We start from the raw sequence: 20,165 nt of genomic DNA, 5'->3' as shown, positions 1-20,165 counted from the left end.
TGTTCACTCTTGTATAGAGCTATCTCCCCTTTTCATTGTAACATCACTTTTTTCTCCACCTCTGCTCCCATACAGAACTGTCCTGTCAGTTCTCTGTTCATCCTTTTATGTCATCATCTCTATCTCTTGCTATACCTACATCCTGATTTTTCTCCTGTTCAGTAACCTACCCCTTCATTTCCACCCTTTGTTCCATTTATCTTTCTGGTGGCTGATATCACAGAATTTGACATGACTAGCATAAACCACAGTGGGATTCATCTTAATGTTATAAAAAAATTCCAACTGAAAAATACATTCCCAGAATATTTTAATCACAATATTTTAATTAATGTGTTACTCTGAAGACATATCATTTAAGGCTGTAAGGACTCATATATTTAGTCTTAAATTACATTAACAATTAGTACCATAAACAGATAAGGAAATGGCACAGTATAGCAAAAAAGAGTAATTGGTTCCTGTTACAAATAATCCTTCCCTTCAGCAAAATATACAGGACACTATAACCTCAATTTCTCAGATGGGGTTGCTTCACTTCTGTGTTTTTACTTTTTATCCTCCAGCCACAGTAGCTGTGGTCTTACAGCATTTTAAATCTTGCAGCCAACCCGCCTTCAATGGTATGCCAAGGTGAGAAATGTCTCCTCATACTCTGTGCAACTGGCCTACTATCTTTTGATCTCAAAACAAAATTTCCTGATAACTTCAATCAAAGGCTTTGGGAATACTTCAAATTCAGCAGTTCTTCTGGAGGGACAGATGGATGAGTGGACCAATGCAGCGACAGAAATGGTTTTTTGCCATAGCAAGGTATGTGGGACTAATTTATTTTGCTTATGGTTCTTGAGCTTGGGTTTATGAAGCCTTCAAAGGTAAGCTCTCATGTATGTTTTCTTTCTGGAAGAGCCAGGGAACATGAAATCTCCAAAGTCATTTTTGGTAATGTCAGTATGGCCTTTTGAAGCTGCCAAGGCAATATAGTTTGGAGGAAAAAAGCGTTGAACAGAAGATTTTTCACTCTAAGAGAAATATTTCAGTTAGACACAGAAAGTGTGTTTATTTTAGCTTTTCTGTACTATTTTAATTTGTGACAATCAGTATTCATTGTAACCAACAAAAACATTAATAGCAAAAAACTAAGTAATGTAACTCTTCTGTCAATAGACTAACAAATTGCTGTATCCCTACTTGTCCTCCTGATTGTCTCAGGATCAGATTTGTTACAAAGCAAAATGAGAAAGTTTTAAAATCACTTGTTATGATACGGCTTAATGGGTGCAGAGTTATGAAACAGCAGTTCAAAAAGCTGAGGCAGCGTCTACTTAAGACAACCGTTTAAAAAATGTGCATTCACCCGAAAAGTAATAGAGCAACACCCCATTCTACAGCTCAACAAATCACATACTGCCTGAAATTCAAATGCAACATTAATCTCTATCAAATCCCATTGAATCTATTGGTACTCAAGTACAATGGCACAGCCACCCATTCTGAGAAAAAAAATCAACTTTGTGCCAAAGTTCTGTAACAGTTGTTACCATAAAGCCACTACGTTTTCTATTCATCTTACTTAAATAAGATAGATATGCCTAAATAACTTAGATGGTTTATAGTAGATATTAATATTTCTGTAAGGAATATAATGATTAAATCAAAACAACACAATTGTCAAAAGGCATTAAACACATTTTTCAATGACAGAGAATAAGAAGAATGTAGACTTTGTTTATTTTCTATTAGAAGCAGTTGTTTTGTAATCCTTTTTATTAATGATGTCCGGATTTTATAGTGCTTTTCATTAGCCAAGCATCTGATTTCTTACAAATCAATTTGTTCTGATAGTCACAAGAATCACATTATGAAGAGTAAAATCAAAAAAAGATGCTTTTAAACTTGACTATTATGTCTAGTTTGTGAGCAACTTTCATACAGGCACAACAGACATAACACTCAAAAAAGAAACATTACAGACAAGAAGTAAAGCAGGATTTAAAAATATTTCCAGCTCCTACGCATTATCCCCCATGACTATAAATATAACTATCAAATTAAACTAATTTGATGACAATGGCTCCTTTTATCATTATTCTTCTCACAATCTCCTCACCTAGCACTCAGTTCTCAAAATCCTATCTTTAATCTGCTGGATTTAAGTGTTAAAAGAGATTTCAAACAATGAATAGCTGCTATAATCCTTCCACAGAATGGAGGGGGTTAAGTAGCACCACTTTAGTCATGCTTGAATTCTGTGATTTTTGAGCTTAAGTAAAACCTTTTAACATTATTTGACTGTACCAGGTTGATTTTTTTTTCAGTTAAATTGCTAACCAACTTGCTGAATCTCAAATCGCTCCCATTTTTACAGGAACCATGCCAGGGTATTACAGACAAAATGTCTAAATTGGTTCTGGGGGCAACCATAAGCAGTTTAAAATAAGATTACATTTATTTTTTTAAACATCTTGTTTGTATGTATGTATGCATGATTTAGAGTGTTGGTATTCTGTAATTTAACTGTATGATTTTATGCCTGCTGAACTTTAGGATGCTCATGAAATTAGGATCTTGTTTCTCTTGTTCCTCTGATGAATGAAATTTCAATAAGTATTGTCTTAGCTACTTTTTGCCGGCCTTGTGTTTTCATGTTAACCATTTTCAATCATGGCCTACTATCTTATTTTTCCCTATTTAATTCTCCTATTTGCGTGCATCTTTACATCCTTTCTTGCAACACACTTTCTTAATCTCTGCATTATATTGCCAATTTCTCTTTCCTTACTTATTTTCTGTGTGATATCTCTTAGAACACCCTTAACCTTTATCCTTTTGTATCAGCATCTCTACAAACTGCTGCAAAGCACATTCAAAAATTGCAAAGGAAAGCATAATTCCTAAGGAACAGCAGGCAGGTATTTGTGAGAGTCCAGGAAGGACTGGAAAACAAGCTCTTCACTGAGGACCTGTTTCACCTCTGAAAAGTACCTGCTGGTGAAAATTTCTATTTTACATCACTGCATGTTTGAGGGGAAGCCAAATCAGCCCCCTTTTTGGCTCAGCTTCAAAGGCAAGCAAGATCAGGTAACTCCTCTTACAGCACAAACACAATAGCACCTGCCAGAATTACACTGCACCACGTCTGTGTTTAACTTGGAAACTGCATTTATCTACAGAAATTTTAGGCCATATAAGACATGAAACAGGAAACAGCGAAATCAGAGATGATAGCTAGTAATCTTGTCCTTCCTTCCTAGCATTACAATGTTGAAAATATTGTGCTTATAGACAGAAAAACATTATTTTAACAGCAAGGTAGCAAAAACCCCCTCTCTCTAAACATCTTCTTAACTTAGCTTTCTAATTCTGACAAGCAAATGGAGGGTATGCTCTATTTGATCTCTAAAATGAAAAGGAGGAAAAAATACCCTTCCTAAGCAATTGGAAAATTCCTTTAGTTGTGGCAATAGAATACCCAGTTATCTGACATACTAGCAGATATTTCCCTCGATATAATTATGTATTTAAAATATGTAATTAACCAGTTTGTAAACTGGTGTCTCAGCTGAAGATCACACTCACTGAATTCATGTCCTTATTTTGATATACTGTTTAAATGGGAGCCCAAATATGTCTTCTACAAATTCAAAATACACACACAACTCCTTCTCAAGTACCTTATTTGAGAATCTGGATCTGTAAATTCAATGTCATGAGTAATTAAAGACTGTTTGAAAAACCCCTGCACTCATCTACACATGCTTATGTACATCAGCATACCTGTCGCACAGAATTAATCCTGCCAGAAAAACCCATAGTTATTGACAAGTAGAAAACCAGACAAACCTATAATCATTGATAAGTGGGAAAACAAACAAGCAAACAAATAAACACAACCAGCAGTAAACAGTGTATAGAGTCTGTTCATTAATTCCATCCATACTGTCACTGAGGTGAGTTGACAGGCACCCACCAAAAGCCTTTCTATACCTCCCCTCCACTGCACAGGGGAGATAAAATATAGCAAAAAGTTCATGAGTTAAGGACAGGGAGAGTGATTGATTGTCATCACAGGCAAAACAGACTGAACTTGGGGATATTAACTGATTTAGTTACCAACAAAATAAGAGCAGAGTAACGAGAACTAAAGTAAATGTTAAAAACACCTTCTTCCCACCCCTCTCTTGTTCCAAGCTCCATCTCCTCCCCCTCACTGGTGCAGGGAGACAGGGAATGGAGGCTCTGGTTGGTTCATCACAGGCTGTTTCTGCCATTGCTCAGGGAGAAGAGTCCTTGCCCCATTCCAGTGTGGGGTCCCTCCCACAGGAGACAGTTCTCCATCAACTTCATTGTGAGTCCATCCCTTGGGCAGCAGTCCTCCCCAAACTGCTGCAATGTGGGTCACTCCTCCATGAGATTCATTCCTCAAAGCACAGCCTGCTCCAGCCTGGGTTCCCCACAGGGCCCCAAGTCCTACCAGGAATCTGCTCTGGAGTGGACTCCTCTCTCCACATGTCTGCAGGTCCCTGCCAGGACCTGCTCCAGCACAGGCTTCTCTCTGGATCACAACCTCTTCTCAGGAATCCAGCTGCTCCAGCCTAAATCTCCTTGGACTGTAGGGGATCTCTGCACTCCCTCTTGACTCCGTGGACTGCAGGGGGACAGCCGCTCCCCCGTGTGTGAGAGACTGAAATGTTGATGGTTAATGACTCAAACAGTTGGCCATTTGCAAAAGCAGCAGGTGCTTTGCTCACCACGTGCAAGGTGACCACTGAGGCACAGCCACCAGGGGAGAATACAAGGTGGGCTTTGAGCCAGATAAGGGAAGAGGTCGATAACAAGCAGGTCCTGTGGACAAAACATATATGGAGATAATGATGATCTTATCCTAAGAAAAGGATTTTTTCACCTTACTCAGGATTTTTTTAAAATTACGTTATTTTTTAGAACTAATTAAAATTGTTTTGAACTAAAGCGGTAAATAAAAAGTTGAGATACTTATTTACCAAAACACCAGCAGCTTAGCCCTCTAAATCCCAGTTCTCTTCATAAATACATTTCAATACAAAATCCCGGTTTTCACAATCTACTCTGTCTAAACACTTCCTTTCATGTTTTTTACATGCCCTGTCACCATGTTTTTCATTTCTGTATAGGAATACAGTAATTTCACGAATACAAGCCGCACCAATTTGACCAAAATTTTGGTGGAAACCCGGAAGTGCGGCTAATATTCCGGGGCGGCTAATCTATTAACAAAATTCTAAAAGCTGCCAACACGGAAGTGAGAGCCCGCGGCAGCCCCAAGCCAAGCTGGAGCCCGGCCGGCCCCGGCAGAGGTGGGAAAGCCTGGCAGAGGCGGGGCCAGCAGTGTCGGGGGCGGGCGGCAGAGCCTGAGCCAGCAGGGCGGGGGAGCCCGGGAGAACTGGGGCTAGCAGTGCAGGGGAGCATGGCAGAAGCAGGAAGGCCGGCGGGTGGGGCTGCCTGGCAGCGGGGGAAGCCCAGCATAATCGGGGCCAGCAGCGTGGGGGAGCCCGGCGGTGCGGGGGCCTGCAGTGCCGGCCAGGGCGAGGAAACGCGGCGGCGGTGCAGACGGGCGGGGGCGGCCGGCGAGCGTGGTGGTGGCGGCGGCAGCCCTGCCGGCGGGGCGAGCGAAAGCGGCGCTCGCGAAAGCGCTGCTCGGCGAGCGAAAGCGCCGCCGCTCGCGAAAGCGCCGCCGCGAGCCGCGAAAGCGCCGCCGCGAGCCGCGAACCGCGAGCCGCGAGCCGCGAGCCGCGAGCCGCGAACCGCGAGCCGCGAACTGCGAGCCGCGAACCGCGAAAGCGCCGCCGCGAGCCGCGAACTGCGAGCCGCGAACCGCGAGCCGCGAACCGCGAGCCGCGAACCGCGAGCCGCGAAAGCGCCGCCGCGAGCCGCGAAAGCGCCGCGGGGCGGGCGCGGCGCTCGCGAGGCGCGGCGCGGGGCGAGCGAAAGCGGCAGCGGGGCGGACGGCGAGCCCGGCGGCGGCAGCCCTGCCAGCCGGGCGAGCGAACGCGGCAGCGGGGCGGTGCTGACGGGAGAGGGGGGCCAGCGAGCCCGGCGGCGGCGGCAGCAGCACCACCCGGCCAGCCCCGCCGAGCCGTGGCGCTGAGCTGGGCCACCCGGCCCCGTCGGCAACCATGAGCGGGCCGAGCCTGCCTGGCCCCGCCCCGAGCCAGTAAAGCCCGCTATGCCGCGATCCTGTTACTAATTGGCCAATTTGTGAAAGCTGCGCACGGATTCTCGCGACGAACGAAAGTGCGGCTAATATTCGGGGTGCGGCTTATCTATTGACAAAGACAGCAACATTGTCGAGGCACCGGGGGTGCGGCTTATAATCCGTGCGGCTTGTATTCGTGAAACTACTGTATATTGTATCATATGCATATTCCAAAGTACCCAGGCATCTCTTAAATGAACTCCACCTAATCCTCATCTATACAGATAAACATCACCTAATGCCAGCAAAGACATCAGTCAATAGAACAGTATCTGAAGACCTAAGAACATAGATAAAAAAAAAGTTGCATGCAAAATATACCAACAAGAGATTTCTCCACCTAGGTTTGTTGTTGGATATATTTAAGACTAGTAAAGTCATAGAAGCAAAAAGGCTTGTTTTTAATCCTCTATATCACTACCTGGCAGAATGTGAAGATGCTCAGTGCATCACTAAATTAACTTTCTCACTGCTGTTGTCATAGGAGTGTTTCAGCTTATTTCAGATCATCTTCCCATTCAGCTTTCACATAACCTGCAAACAAAGAGAACATTGTCCAGGATGTCTAAAAATCATGACCTTTATCTGTCTGCAAAATAGACACCTTGAGGCATTAAGTCCTAAATTTGAGTAGTCACTTGAGAGGTATGATACACTGCAGTGCCGGGAGACTCTTTGATCAGTGGTGGCTGAGAAGTCAATAACTCCTTCTGGTGGTGATTCTCCAGGAGGCATGCACACAGGGAGCAGCAGATGTAAACCTGGAAAGTGACTGAGAAAATAAATCAGGAGAATGGGCCTCTCAGCTTACCCAGCATGGCCACCAAGTCATGTTTGCAGCATCTCTATCAAATTGCCAGTCATTTATTGGGGCTGGAAACAAAAACTCATTTGACTACTTTTCACTCACTGACCATGTGATTTTTAAAATTCCCAGTTATACGTATTTTCTTTGAATCTTTTTTTTTCTGTTGTGTGAATAATCGAGCATTTTACTGATGACTTCCATTCATGTAGCTCAGTAAATGGTAGGCTTAATGATCTTAGAGATCTCTTCCAACCTAAACAATTCTATTATCTCCAGTTTTCTTTGTGCAAATATCTTATTTTTCATTGTTGAGTATTAAGGTATGAGGAATGGATTTGTTCAAAGAGACCAGAAGATCTTTATCTTTTGACAGTATAACAAATCCCTTATTCTCAAATTACTCAGCAGGCCTATCTTTTCGTAATACTTCCACCTGGTGCCCCATAACATGCTGGATAGATGTGAGGAGCATCTTCATTTTTAACAAGATTCCTTTGTTCTGTTTTAGTGTGCTCCATAACAAATAGCTTGGTGTGTTCCTAAACTTTGCAGTGAACTTCAAAGTGAAAAATGCTCAGGCATACCTTATCTAGCACTGAATACTGTAGGTCTGATCAGAATTTGTAGCAGAACTTTGTTGGCAACTGATCCCATGACCTTTCAGGGGTCTAAGAAACACTGTGAAATATCACTGGTGTGATAACTCTATGCATAACATATCAATAGAAAGTGAGAAAATCATCAATGCTTGTGTGAACCAAACTGAGTTTTTCACAGCTCAAACAATCCATAAAGCTTTCTCTTTGATGTTTTAAGAACTTTTCACCTCTTTAGTAAAATAAAGGCTCAAAATGGAAGAAATTGAATTCCTTCTCTTTCTATCTTCATATTTTTACACCTATATGCTCTGCCAAAGCATTTTTGCACTAAGTGATACAGTGTTGAACTCTCTCACACTTTCTGCCCATCTCATACATCAGCCTACGCTTCCATCTTGTTTTCTGTTCACAGTCAACATAGATGAAAAAAGCAATCTTTTTGTCTGGAATTGCCTGAAAAAATACCATCATCCCATTGGACATCACTGTGGTATATTTTTTTTGTGAATGTGTGCATATGTGTTATATGTGTGTGCGTGTCATACACACATGTGCATATAGCACATGTCTCATGCATACTCCCACCTCTCTGAAATCAGCAGCACTTCCATTGCATAGTTTGGTGAGTTAAAAAATATGTTAGTATGGACATCCTTCTGACCTATGAAGTCAACCGCCATTTCTGCTTGGCTCAATTGTTTTTCTCTTTCCCACAGCCCATCAAACTAAAGCAAGAACAGCTGTAGAGAAAGCAGATAAAAATGGGGTGGACAAACCCTGCTACTCGAAGGCCAGCATATCCTTAACTCACAAGAGTCTGCTCATAAACTCAAGGTTCTTTATCAGTTTCTTTATAGCTTTTGTAACAGAACATCTGATAATTTACATCTCTGCCAAAACAGAGTGAGATGTGCAGTTCTTCTCAATCTGTTTTTAAGTGATTTTAGTCAGTCTGTGCGGGTCCCCATCCTCATCCATACTTTCTCAGTGCTCTAGTGCTGAACTGGGGATGGGGTTGGGGGTAACACAGAGCACAGGGAGTATCTTTCCTTCTGCCACACACTGGGAAACAAACAGAGGAGAAAATCAGAAGCAAAGGTTACCCACAGCCCTCCAATGGTAACTGGAAATTAATCAGTACATAGAGACTTAGTCCTGCCCTTCCTTCTTCACAGGACATCTCTGTTAGCCTTTAAAAAAGGAAGTGATCTTTAACTATCAGATCTTGTTTGCAGCTTTGACATCTCTAATCTCTTTCTTTCCATCCCCACATGTTTGTGTATGTTGTTGAGATTTAACTAAATCTTTAGGCTACTTGAGACAGGATTGCTTGTCTTGTGGCCTGTTGGTCACTGGCTTGCAGGAAATGAAAAATGGCAGAGTAATGATGCTCACGTACTAACCAGGGTCTTTGGGAAGCAACAAGGAACCAAAGTTCAGGTCTGTTTCAGCAACATTAATTGGTCATTACTAACTTCTACTAACTTCACAATGAACAGCAGAGGTTAATAGCAAGAGACAGGAGTATTTTCCTAAAAATAAAAGTGATACAATAAAATTAATGGTTGCGAAACAACAGCAAGCTATACAATTATACCAAAGCTTAACTTAAATTCACAGAATATCCTCCTTTGGAAGGCACCTTCAAGGATCATCAAGGCCCTCCTGACTCTACACAGCACAACCCCAAGAAACACATTATAGGCCAGAGAGAATTTGCCATAAGGTTTCTTGGGCTCTGGCAGGAATGGTGCCATGGCCATTTCTCTGGGGAGCCTGTTACAGTGCCTGACCACCCTTCTTCCTAATATCCAACCTAAAACTCTCTTGACACAACTTCAGGCCATTCCTTCAGGTCCTGTCACCACAGAGAGAGATCAGTTCCTATTCCTTCATTTCCCCTCACAAGGAAGTTGTAGACTGCAAACAAGGTCTCCCGTTGCTCTTCTCTTCTCCAGGGTGAACAAGTCAAGTGACCTCTGCTGGCCATATGGCTTCCCTTCTAGATCCTTCACCATCTTGTTCACCCTCCTCTGGACACACTCTAATAGCTTTATATCCTTCTTATTTTGTGGCACTCAGAACTGCCCCCAGCACTGGAGGTGAGGCTGCCCCAGCTCAGAGCAGAGCAGGACAATCCCCTCCCTTGCCCAGCTGTGATGCTGTGCCTGATGCCCCCCAGGACAGGGCTGGCCCTCCTGGCTGCCAGGGCATCGCTGACTCGTGTTCGACTCGCCATGGACCAGGATGCCCAAGCCCCTTTCTGTGGTGCTTCTCTCCAGCCTCTCATTCCCCAGTCTGTACCTACATCCACGGTTTCACTGTCACAGGCGCAGAATCTGGCCCATGTCCTTGTTAAACTTCATATGGTCTGTGATTGCCCAGGCTTCTAGTATGACAAGATGTTTATGCAGGACCTCTCTGCCTGGGAACTTGTCCTGGGATTTTTTTCTTCTCATTTTCCTCCTTTTATTTGAACAGTAGTCCTCTATTTAGCATCAAACATAAAATTGTGAGCATATGAACTTATCTTGGTCTATTTCAGTATCTGACAGACAAGTTCTATTATAACAAAAGCTGTTCAGTGCTTTGTAGTCTCGAAAAACTCCACAAAAGTCGCTTCCACATCTGAGCTGCAAAGGACAACCCATCTGCCTGGTTGTATGAACACTAATTGCTATCTGACACTCTTTCCTTATTGCCTTGTGGGGTGACTCTGAGCTCTTCCTCGGCTCCTGACAGAACTCATTTATAAAAATGCACTGCTGGTATGGATGTTTTAATTGTCTTGTTATGCAAGGTGACTTGGTGTAAGTGATTTTTTGGATGTTTCTTCTCTGCCCATTTCCAGTCCTCCAGGCTTTATAAGAATCTAGGGAACTGGGACTTGTCCTGGTCAGTATTTAGTCATCCTGTTCCTCAGCCAGAAGTTGTGAGTCTAAAAGCCACTGAGTAAAAATAGAACAGAGAAATAATTTCCTGGAGTCTAAGACACAGGAGAGGTCAAGAGCTACAGTCACTGGCAGATTCAAGGGTTGTGCCCTGGGGAGCTGTCTAAGAGGTCCTGGCAGCATCATAGGCTGCAGGGCCCAGTCTCCAAATGTATCATCTTCTGGCCTGCTGTGGCACTATGGTCCCCTTTCAATACCAGCAGGATTCAGAGCATTTAAAATGAACCCTTGTGTCGTGTGGCACATAGCAGTTATGATGTACCTCTTTATTGCATCCTGAGTGAAGTTGCCCTATAAAGAAATATTGATTAAAGAAGAAAAAACTCATAAGGATCAATGGTTTATGCTCCAGCTGTGTTTTATGTTACAATAATAGCTCTTTGGAGAGTTGGTGCTGAGTGAGTGCAAAGTAATACCAGTAATTCCTCTCCTGTTGGATCATCCTGTACCAAAATCTTCACCATTCTCACCATTGACTCATGGACAGAAAATAGCTACCGTGCTCTCAGGAGACAGTGGGAAAAAAAACCCAAAAAAACAGGGGGAAGGCAGGGGGTGGAATATGAATAGGAAATCTGCTCCAAAGAGCAAATGCTCCAGGAGAAGTGCCAGTGTGTGCTGAGGGAGGAAGCGCTAGTCTGTGCACAGCCATTCAAATCCAAAGTTCGGTAGCTAGTAGTTAAAATACTATGGACCTAACTCATCACTTCTGCATGGCAGAAGCTGCAGAATGGTATATGTCTGGATGGTGGTGGGAACCCAAAACTCCACTGCTCTGAGTTTGACATGCTCGTAAACACAGAGCATCCCTGCTATACCTCTGTTTTTACAACAGCAGAAACCTCCTCAATTTTAAGTGCATGAGTACAGAGCTAGTAATGAGTTGTTTGCAAAGGGATTTAATTTGTATATCTCCATTATTAAATATTATCCATATAGAATGCACATGATCTTTTCTGCCCAGAAAACAATAGGATTTCTTCTCCTTTAGCAAGAAAGTTTTCTTTCAAAATCTTAGTCTTACTGTTCCTGCTTACTCCCTCCTAGACACTTGTCCTCCCCTGAGGTGACCTTCTCCATGCCACTTCCTTTTCAGACCTGTTTCCCCTCTCCCAATGAATGCTTATTATCCTCACACACCTCGAGTTGCTGACTATAACCTGCTGCAAACAGCCCTGGCGTGAGCCCTCTCCATCTTCTTACCTGCTGTGCAGCACAGCCATGCTCTACAACTGCACTCACCAGCTTGCTGCATTTCTGATGCAGAGCCAAATAAGAGTTTGGAGCACAAGACTTATGAGGAGCAGCTGAAGGAGCTGGGGGTGTTTAGCCTGGAGAAAAGGTGGCTCAGGAGAGACCTTATCACTTTCTACAACTCCCTGGAAAGAGACAGTAGGCCAGTGGGGGGTCAGATCTCTACTTGCAAATAACAGGGGATGGGACAAAAGGAAATAGCCTTAAGTTATGCCAGGGGTGGTTTAAATCTGATATTAGGAAAATTTTTTTGTTGTCAAACTTTGGAACAGGCTGCCTAGGTAAGTGGTGGACTCACCATCCTTGCAGGTATTTAAAAGATGTATGGATGTGGCCCTTAGGGACATGGTTTAGTGGTGGATTTGAGTTCCTGGCTAATGGTTTGAGTCAGTGATCTGTGAGGTCTTTTCCAACCTAAATGATTCTATGATCCTACAATCACACCAAGCCCCTTCATTATCATCTGTTACGCACATGCAGCTTTGCCATGTCATTTGGGCCAAGAGACACCACACAGTGGGCACAGAAGGATTAAAGAAAACCTCAGTATGCCTGGTGAAGCAAATCCAAACCCCCCAAAGGATCTTGAAGTCTTAAAGGAGTGGCCCTTCAGATCAGGGGTGATGGAAAGACTTTGCTCTGCTCTATCCATTCTGCAGGGATGATTATGACTCTGACACTGAATGCATTCACAAAACCCACAATTTAAACACATTTTTAAAATGTGTCAAGGATTTATAGAGTACTGCTTGAGAGAATTTCTAAACTGGGAAAAGGCAGGACTATTTTTAATGTAAAGCCATTGCTACCTAGTAAGAAAACTCTTTTGTATTCATATAAAGTATTTATTAGATGTGAGGTTTTATAAATTGTTTAGTCCTGCAGCCTTTAAAAAAAACAAAAACCAAAAAAAAAACCAGGCTACTTTGAATGCATTACCAAGTATCCTGTGGAATATTTCACATAAAAGGAAACAGAAGATGTATAAATGTAAACAGGCTAATTGTATGCAGATATAAATTATGCATGTTGGTTCTTATGAAAAAGCATCCCTGATTTGCAGGGGTCTTACTCAGCAGCTTTGTGTCTTGTCTAAGGGGATATTTAGTATGGCTGTGATGTGCAGAATTTAAAATAAAACTGAATTCGGCAGAAGGAAAATACAGTCCAACTGTGATAAGACTACACTATTGGGAGTAGGAGGCATTTGTTTTATTTTGTTTTATATTTTATTTTATTTCAGTTAATTTAATTCATTTTATTTTACTTTATTTTATTTTATTGTATTTATTTTATTCATTTTATTTTGTTGGCTGTTCAGCTCATTAGCCCTGTTAACGTGTGTATGCCTGCTCACAGACACAGAGCCAAGTAAAAGATTGTGTTAAGACTTAACGTTTGCAAAGGGATTATGGTTATTTTGATGTTTCTTAACAGGGATATGTAAAATACTCTCAAAGTCACAAACCTTTTCATGGTTGAAGCACTTGTGATTAGTCCCAGACACGAGCAGCCTGGGCTACAGAGGTGCAAAGCAGCTGCATTCCCACCAGCCACCCTGGGGACAACGTGGAGCCAGCACCTGTGAGGAGCCCAGCTAATCGGGACAAATTCTAGAAATGGTTGGAACAGGTCCCTGCCCAGACAAAACTATGCCACTTGCTGTCTTTTCCCCCAGTCCTGCAGAATCTCTCTCCTAGAAGTAACAGCAGCGGCATATTTGAACTCAAGTTGCAATATTCATGCTGAGGGATCCTTCAAAGTGGGAGCAGGATTATGTATCCCTTGGATACCCCCTGTGGGTATGACTCATGTCCACGTTTCCTGTCTTTCTGGCATGGATTAGTGAAATGATGCTGAAAGTGGAGGCACAGGCAAGAAGGTTAATCAGAACAAGTCTGTGAAAACACAAAGTAACACAGCTGAGGTGGAACCAAAACTCGAGGAGCTCACTGCAGTCAAGTGGAGGTGATTGGTAATCTTCATCTTAAAATTCTGGAGGCACTGAAGCTATGATTCTTAATGAATCTATCAAGCCAGGGTAATACAGAATTATTAGGGAACAGTAAGTGAGGAAGAAAAAAACATACTGATCCAGGCAATGACAGTCCCATCCATTTGCATGGTCCTGCTTGGGATATTAAAGAATATTAAAGAACGGATAAAAGGGTACTTCAGTTTTAAGGGACAGTTACAAAAACATCAAGACAAAATATAAACACAGAGAAAGAAATTTTTTCAATTGGAAAAAAATGTCAAAACCAAAATGCAGTCTTCATTACCACTTCTGTCAAAATAGATGCACAGTGAATGGTTCAGTAATAAAACCCCAACAGCTTCTGACAGTGTGTGGTGGTACACAGCACCATTAAGAGGAGCTACTGTCCCTAGATATTCCAACCATGCAGACACACAGTGTTGCTGTTTCAGAAAGCTGGAGGAAAAAAAAAAAAAAGAAAAGAGCTATTTCTGACTCGTTGTCTATTGCTTCTTCTGCTACACTGTCTGATGGGGCAAGAGGCACAGCTTGCATATTCACCTGCCATGATAAATTACATCAATTTCACTCCCTCAAGACGGAGCTACTGGTGCAGAGAGCCACTAAACGCTACCAGTTGCTTTATGCTACAGACATCAGACAGTTAAAGGCACACTGTGCAAGTGAAACATAACCCTGTATCATGGGACACAAATGTGACACAGGCTGGACACAAACGTGAGAGGGAAGATGGGATACTTCCTTCACTCGTACATTGCAAAGATGTCCTCATCGTGCTGCATCCATTGCTAAGAATCTGTACTCTATTAGAATAAGCCTTAAGACAGCCATTGGCATGTCTAACCCTGTCAGCTTTTCCATCTCCAGCAATGGCCAGTACCAGCTGCTCTAAAAGAGAACCAAAAAAAAGTCTACAGCCAGCAGCTATTCAATAACAGGGCCTTAGGGGAGGTTTCTTCCCAAGCCTCATTAAGTGTTGGCTTCATTTTTAAATTCCTTTTAAACTTCTCAGATTCTATTCTGGCCACTTTGTCTGGTGTCTGCACTGCGGACTGGGCTTTCCAGCAAGGATTTTCCTTGGCTGGCCCCAGCAACTTCTGAGCCCTCACTCACAGCTGGCTCCAGAAGGGAGCAGAGGCCACGCACCTCTCTTGCTCCAAGTGTCTGGTGGAGACAGTCACCACAATACAGATCATGGCAGCTCTACTTAAATGCAAGTGAAAGAGGACCTCCCTTACCTGGTCCTCACTGGCTGCCATCAGCATTTTTCTGGTTTTCTTTGGGATGAGATTTCTTCTTGAGGTTTGGGGAGCAGGAGGGGGAGCACTTTAAAGCCCTTCTCGGACTCTACCTAGAGCAGCAAAACAGAGTAAGTGCATGTCACCAAGTTCCAGTTGACAATGCAGTTCACAGCAGGGTGCACCTGGGCATTCAGAAGGCAGAAACAGCACTCACATTTAGGGAGAACCATAAATTGTTAGTGAATTAAGGCCCTAAGGGCTGTTTAAATATTGCAGTAATCATCTTGTCAGGCAAAGTCCCACATTCTGCTAAGATTAATCTCACATTCATCAGGAAAGGCACAATAGAAGATTATTTAATTTGGATCACACTGGACTGGAAAACTGGCAGGAGGACAGAAATGACCCAGATTGGAAACAATCCGCAGAGTGTGCCAGACAAGAAAAGCAAGCAGAGAGCAAGAAAGTGTGTGTCTGTTTACTGGACACAGATGCATTAGTTGCAATGTGTACATACATAACACTAACGTAAATGCTTGCACACAAACATATGGGACTGTGGAAATTTCAAGAGCATTCAGTATTGGTCAAACTTCATTTTGGTATCAACTCCTTGGGATTCTGCTTTAGACTTTAATTAGAGTAGAGGGGGACTACTGATAATAGCTTTTGAAACATCTTGCCAGTATCACTTCTGCCCATTTTTAAAATTCCTCTCTCATATTATTGAAAAAGGAAGCAGCCTCAAATATTTCATTTATATCCTGGAGTAAACACTGGCCTTTAGGTGAATTACTTTCAGGCCAGAAGTGCTCTCTTCATAGATCATATATTTAAATTATTGAACAGTTTAGTGGTTCAAGAAAGATATCTCCTTCTTTTAAAGTCCTTTTTAAAAGTGACTGCATCAGTGGACAAGGGAAAGACTATGTATGCCATTTATCTGGACTTCTGTAAAGCCTCTGACACAATCCTCTCCACCCCCCCCAAAATCTTTCTCTTTAAATTGGAGGTAGAGAGATTCAGTGGGTGGACTGATAGATGGATAAGAAACAGGTTGGATGATCACACCCAGTGTGGTCAGTGGCTCAGATTCTCAGTGGACACCAGTGACAAGTGGTGTCCCTCAGAAGTCCATATTGAGACCAGTATTATTTAATATCTTCATTAATGACAGAAATGAAGGGATCAAGTACATCCTCAGCAAATTTGCAGATTATGCCAAATTCAGTGTGTGGCCAACACAACTGAAAGACCAGATGCCATGTAGAGGGACTTGAACAAGCTGGAGTAATGGGAATCTCATGAGATTTAACCAAACCAAGTGCAAAGTGCTGCAGCTGGCATCAAAACAGGCTGGGGATGATGCTGGTGGATGAACGGCTAGACATGAGCCAGCCATATGCATTTGCATCCCTGAAATTCAAATGTATCCTGTGTTGCACCAAAAGAAGTGCAAGTAGCAGGTCCCTTCTTTTCAAGTCTTGTGAGACCTCATCTAAAGTACTGCATCCAACTCTGGAATCCCCAGCGCAAGAAGGGCATGGACCTGCTCAATGGAATACAGAGGAAGGACACCAAGGTGCCTAGAGGGATGGAACAATTCTCCTGTGAGGGAAGGCTGACATAATTGGGGCTCAGTCTGGAGCAGTGAAGTCTTAAGGGTGACCTAATTGTGGCCTTTCAGTACCTGAAGGAAGCCTACAACATAGACACAAGAACATGTAGTGACCGAACAAGGGGGTATAGCTTCAAACTGAGTAGGTTTAGATTGGATATTAGGAAGGAATACTTTACTGAGAGGACGGTAAAACACCAGGTTGCCAGGAGAAACTGGGGGCTCCAACCCTGAAAGTCTTCAAGACCAGGTTGGATGGGGATCTGAACAACCTGGACTAGTGGAAGGTGTCCCTGCCCATGTCACAGGAATTGAGACTAGATGATCTTTATGGTCCCTTCCAAACCAAGCCATTTTATGACTCTGCGATATGATTCTGTGATTCTTTTGGCAACTTCTCTTATAAATGTTCTCTCCGCCTTTCCTAACCATTTCAGAGTTTTTCCATATTGCTGTAGTCTTCCTATATGTTCAAGTAATGGTAAATCATGTAACAGCTGCATATACATTATTGGCTTTCAACACAGGAAAAATAAAAAATAAAAAACACATTCCCCTGGATCATTGCCCTTTTTTACTGAATAAGTTACTTAGCTTATTAAATTTGTCAAACATCAAATACAAAGAAAATGATGGTTTCTCTTACTGATTATTCAGCCACTGAATACTGATGTGGGTTAAGTGCATGACTGAAACATTTATCACTGTTCACAAGATATCTCTACTTTGCTTTCCTTTCTTCCTTTACCATTACCATGGAACACAGTGTCCCCCCTGCCATGTTCCCCACCTACAAGAAAAAGCTGGAGTTCTTTAGAGAGGAAAACTTTTCAATAAAAGGTAAAATATTAATTGTTACACAGTCAAATGGGCATATATTCAAAGGGTTTCAAATTCCCTAACAGTTATCTACTGTATTTGTAAGCTAGCAAACACTGAAGATAATTCAGAGCTTTGAACACCAACACTGAATATAATCAACGTGAATCAGATTCACATTACCAAATTGAAAATATTTCATATGTACGTTATGTCATATCATGAATCAGATTTGTGTAAACTAAAATCTTGGAATAAACAACCACACTCAAAATATTCAACCACACCAGTATATGATTATGTTACCTATCAAACAGCCATACAGTGCAGCAAAGTATCAAACTGAGAGACCTTTGCTGCTTTCAGGACATCTACAGAGCCAGGTTTATACAGCACATTACTGCCAATTCATCTATACCCATCTGAGTAAATCAGTTGGCAGAGAGGGGCAGATTACCACTAATGGCTCTATTATGGAAAGAATCTGCAACCATTAGCTATTTTACATATGGACAAAAGAGAATTTAATTGATGGCCCATCGCCCAGCAGGCAGAGAGAAATTATGATTTTCACCTTAATGCCAGGCATTAAAAATTCACAGGGCTGTGGAAGAAAGAGATGTTCATCCAGTCTCACTCTGCTTATGGGTCATTTTAAGTATAAAAAGGAAAGCAGCACAAGGGGAGCTGTTCTGCTTTGAGGAAACTTGAGTCATCTGAGGAAAAAATTCACACATTGTAGTATTCTAGTGTTGTGGTGTTAAAAAGCCAATATCAGGGCTCTCTTCTTTTTCTTAGCTACAATTTTAGCATCACCAAATAGTATTCAAGCATTCAACTATTCAAGCAAAAAACATTTTCTGGGTGTTTATATTAGTAAATGAAGGAAAGAAGGAAGATTTTTGGAAACATAGTACATAATAGTGATAATACATTTTATTTTCCCATACTTAAATACAAGTGTATACTCATGTATTTATACATAATATTTACTGAAATTAGCATATGTGTTAGGCTTGTCTGTATTTGCATGTCTTCAGATTTTCATTTACCCAAATGCAAAAAGCCATTGCACTGTATTGTTGTATCTAGTATTTGTATTATTCTGGTAGGTCCAGCCTTACCTTCCATGTTCAACTCAGAAGCTTTTCTATGCCTCTCCTCCTGGAAGGCCCCTACAGTCTTTGCTGTCTTCAGGATGTCTGCATTTCTCACTTCATCTCCTACGAAATGGTGAAGCATGAAGCTGCAGGGGACTGGGGTAAATCACAGGTTTTGATGCTGAGGCACCTCTCCCACTTCCTGCCTTCCTGTAAGGGTAAAGGCTGCTGGGTCTGCAGTAATTTCTAAGATGCTCTAAGATAAGCTCCTCCCTCCAATGCAAAGTCACTGCAGGTTATTAATAAACTTTGAGATGATTATGTTTGTGACTAAACAGCACAATGGTGTAGTAAACTACATGCTCTGCAGGGCAGAGACTGTCCAAATGGAAAACAGAGCTGCTGAGTTGGAGAAAGGATCAAATATACAAGTCATGTGGCCAGCGGCAAAATTTTTCTACATCCCCAATTGATGTAACAGGATAAAGTTAATCTGTCATGTCTGTAATTTGTATTTTATATGACCAGTGTGGGAATTGTAAGAATATATGAGCCTTGTCTCTTTTATGCTTTGTTAGCTAAAGTCAGGCTGAAAATCTCTAGCCAGGTTGGTCTGCATACAAAACCTGACTTGTCAGGCTAGAACAAAGAGCAGACAGCTTTTTGAATCGGAGACACTAGAATAGAAATAAGATCACACTATTTACTGTTGTAAAATTGAACAAGATAAATCAAGAAGTGTCTGTATGCAACGCTAGACACAATAATGAATGGATTTTTTACAACATGCACAGGTAAAAGAAGGCTGGTCAACCATTCACAGAAATTTCAGAAGGAATAGCCCATGGCCATTGCAGAAAAGTGGGGGGAAATGGTGAGGTGGGGAAAAGCAGGCTAATAATGGACTATTCCAATTTGTTTCTCTTTTCCAATATTTTGTCAGTGTTCTGGAAGCAGAAGTTGCCTTCCTAATCCAGACTTCATTGCTTTAAACCATAGCACTGGAAGACAGAAAATAGGCAAGAGTGGCTCTCACACAACTTTGTTCCCAGCTCTTCCAAGAATCCAGAACATTCTCTAGCACTGCACAGGCTGTAATGGTAATCTAGCAAGGATCTGTGGCAAAAGCAGTGCTTGAGCACTGAGCAGGGTTCAGTGCCCTCCACACTCCACTCCTAGCAACTGTTAGCAAACAGATCCTCTGGGAACAGTTTTATAGGATGGTTGTGTGAGGTCTCTTGCTGTGAACCTCCAGGGGCAGAAACCAGACCTTTCTCACTTCCTTTAGTCACTGTGGTCCTTTTTCAGTAAGAGAAGATTTAGACCAAAGTGAAGATTTCACCTCAGCAATAAGAAAAACTGGACCTATCCATTTCAGGGGTAGGTAGCTGTTGCTAACCCAAATCACACAGAGACTGAGATGGTGGGTGAAGGAATCATTGCCTCTGCCAGAGCTGGTGTCTCCACCAAAGTTCATGTGCACATTCCCGCACAACTGTAATAATAATTGAGCAGATATTAGCATAACAGGAACTAACAAC

General features: G+C 42.2%; 1 long non-coding RNA gene across 1 annotated transcript; it reads right to left on the bottom strand.

Annotated features, from left to right (window-relative positions):
* Nucleotides 1–1,785: 1,785 nt before the first annotated feature.
* LOC116994712 lies at nt 1,786–18,901 on the bottom strand. The gene is made up of 4 exons (XR_004417555.1): nt 18,649–18,901; nt 15,085–15,197; nt 6,657–6,769; nt 1,786–4,845 (listed from the first exon to the last, which is right to left on the bottom strand). It is a non-coding gene; the product is annotated as an uncharacterized LOC116994712 (long non-coding RNA).
* Nucleotides 18,902–20,165: the final 1,264 nt, after the last annotated feature.

The sequence above is a fragment of the Catharus ustulatus genome, chromosome 3, assembly GCF_009819885.2.
Source record: "Catharus ustulatus isolate bCatUst1 chromosome 3, bCatUst1.pri.v2, whole genome shotgun sequence".
Classification (NCBI taxonomy): domain Eukaryota; kingdom Metazoa; phylum Chordata; class Aves; order Passeriformes; family Turdidae; genus Catharus; species Catharus ustulatus.
Note: the sequence above shows the minus strand (reverse complement) of the source record. Positions and strands in the feature narration are given on the sequence as shown.